This window comes from Argiope bruennichi, chromosome 9 (genome assembly GCF_947563725.1).
Source record: "Argiope bruennichi chromosome 9, qqArgBrue1.1, whole genome shotgun sequence".
In the NCBI taxonomy this organism is placed as follows: Eukaryota; Metazoa; Arthropoda; class Arachnida; order Araneae; family Araneidae; genus Argiope; species Argiope bruennichi.
Genome location: NC_079159.1, coordinates 130,493,113 through 130,495,346, shown reverse-complemented (window position 1 = coordinate 130,495,346; position 2,234 = coordinate 130,493,113). Strand labels below are relative to the sequence as shown.

General features: G+C 34.6%; 1 long non-coding RNA gene across 1 annotated transcript; it reads right to left on the bottom strand.

The window, feature by feature from the left end:
• Positions 1 to 358: 358 nt before the first annotated feature.
• On the bottom strand, positions 359 to 1,512 carry LOC129983694 (uncharacterized). The gene is made up of 4 exons (XR_008785437.1): positions 1,442 to 1,512; positions 1,304 to 1,339; positions 469 to 513; positions 359 to 387 (listed from the first exon to the last, which is right to left on the bottom strand). It is a non-coding gene; the product is annotated as an uncharacterized LOC129983694 (long non-coding RNA).
• Between the last annotated feature and the right edge of the window lie 722 nt (positions 1,513 to 2,234).

Genomic DNA, 2,234 nt, shown 5'->3' with positions numbered 1-2,234 from the left:
TATGAAGAAAATATGTCAGCATCAACACTTACAGCAGAAGGACGAAAAGCGCCTTTCGTATTCTTTTAATTTCTGGCTGACATTTAAATAATTTTCTCTTCGTTAAAAGAAGCTATAAGAACTAGAAAAGAACTAGGAGAGTAGCTAAGACTACAAAATGTTGATTGCAAACATTCCAGTATTCAATCTTAAAATAAAAAAGTGGTCTGGATAGAACGGAATTTGATAAATTAAACTGAAATGATAACAAAAGTTTCTACCATACACAGTAATCAACCAAATGCGAAGCTTTAAAATTAAAGAAAAAAAAGGGTTTACAGTGGTTTAAAAAATATCTAGATTGTATAAAAGTACTTACAAGTTGAGAAGGACCAGGCTGTGTAGTATCTGGAATGAGAAAAATAATTATTTTGCTGTCATTTATTTAATAGTTAAGCAAAGGAAAATATCAATAATAATTGCACTTACGTGATGGCCCAACAGGTGGTGAAGTAGTTCCAAGTATAATTCCACCTGCAATTATGAAAACATTACCATTGTCAGGTCCAGCTCAAATTATTTTACTGCTCAAGTATGAATATATCATTTTAATAACAAATAAGATATCTAATATGGAACTTTAAAGGGAAATTTCCAAAGCGCCCCATACCGCCCCGATGGAAGTGAGATAGTTTTAAAGGAGGAACATAATGTCTGACAACTGACCGACTTCTTTGGTGGTGGAAATGGAATTTTTACTAACTTTGGAAATTACAATTGAGAAGCGAGCATTTTTGATGCAGATATGGTGGTCTTTGACCCTTATCTTTGAAGGTAATTTCGCAGTTTAATTATATCAACATTCCGCTTTAAAGGAACACTAGGGCATTTTGGGGCGGACCTTGTAATTTTGAACCGCGGTCAGATGACGAGGACGACTCTTGAGCTAGCACCTCTCTTCAAACTTACACACCACATAAGCGGGAGGGCGTTTGGCTCCAATGGATTTAAAGTGCACCAGACGAGTTTACGGGAAGGTTCTTTAATGGTATCGGGTCTTGAACCTGAAGCCTTCCGGTTCCGGAGCCGAGACTTTACCACCAGGTCACCGCGGCCCAAGTAGTTTCACAGAGGGATGTTTTATTAATAATATTTCAATGGATTTAATACTTTGAGATTTCAGTTTCAAGTGGAGATTAATTTCATATTTCTATCAATAAGAATTCTATTATAGGAAATCAGTATTGTACTATTTCACTATACATTTTAAAGATTGAAGAGGCATTATAAGATTACTTTCAAGTAATAAATTAATAGAACCTACCTTCCTCATAGTGGAAAATAGCCCTCGCAGAAGGACCTAGATGGGAAAACAATTTCAATTACTCATTCTTGAAACATGGTTTCAGCAAGTTAGGGTGAATTTCAGCCAACATTATTCAGAATAATCGCAGAAACGTACCTTCCATTTGTGGTGGCAGTTGCTCCACAGACCTGCCAGTTGTGCGATGAGGCTCAAAACTTATTGGTGGCGCAGGTGGGCGTGAAATTGCACTGGCTGCATGTGCCAATTTGCCACTTCCTTTTTTTACATATTTAAAAGGCCCTTTTTTCGGAACCTGGAACAGAAAGTTAAACGGAGTTATTTAGGAAGTGATTGCTATAGTCTGCAGTAGCCTAACAACAGATTCATACAAACCTAAACAATCATTTACAAGATGCGCTGAATGAAACAGAATATCTATTAAAAATAAAGAGATTTAAGAATATCGTCCGTTTGCGTAGCACCATTCGTGATCAAAATTTATCGAAATTGGAAAGTTGATTGGTGCAAATCAGCAGTTGTGCTATGCACATGGAATTCAATTAGGAGTAATAGATGTATTATACCAAAAAAATAAAGAACAGAAGAATCCAAATACTGTGGATATAGAAATTTCGGATACCAACTTTGAAAAGAGTGAGAGTGATAGTGACAATGAAGATAATGACAATGTAATTGTGGAAGAAGATATTGTTAATGAGGAAGAAATATTAACCTATCAAGAATTGCTTCCTATAATTTATAAAGTTCGAAAAATTGTTAAGATATTTAAACGTTCCCCTATAAAAAGGATATTTTACTAAAATATATACTAACTGAAAATAAAAGATAATATATGTTAATATTAGATTCTAAAACACGTTGGAATAGTTTACTCCTAATGATGGAACGATTTTTGAAACTGAGAAATCCAATCCAAAAAGCAATAATC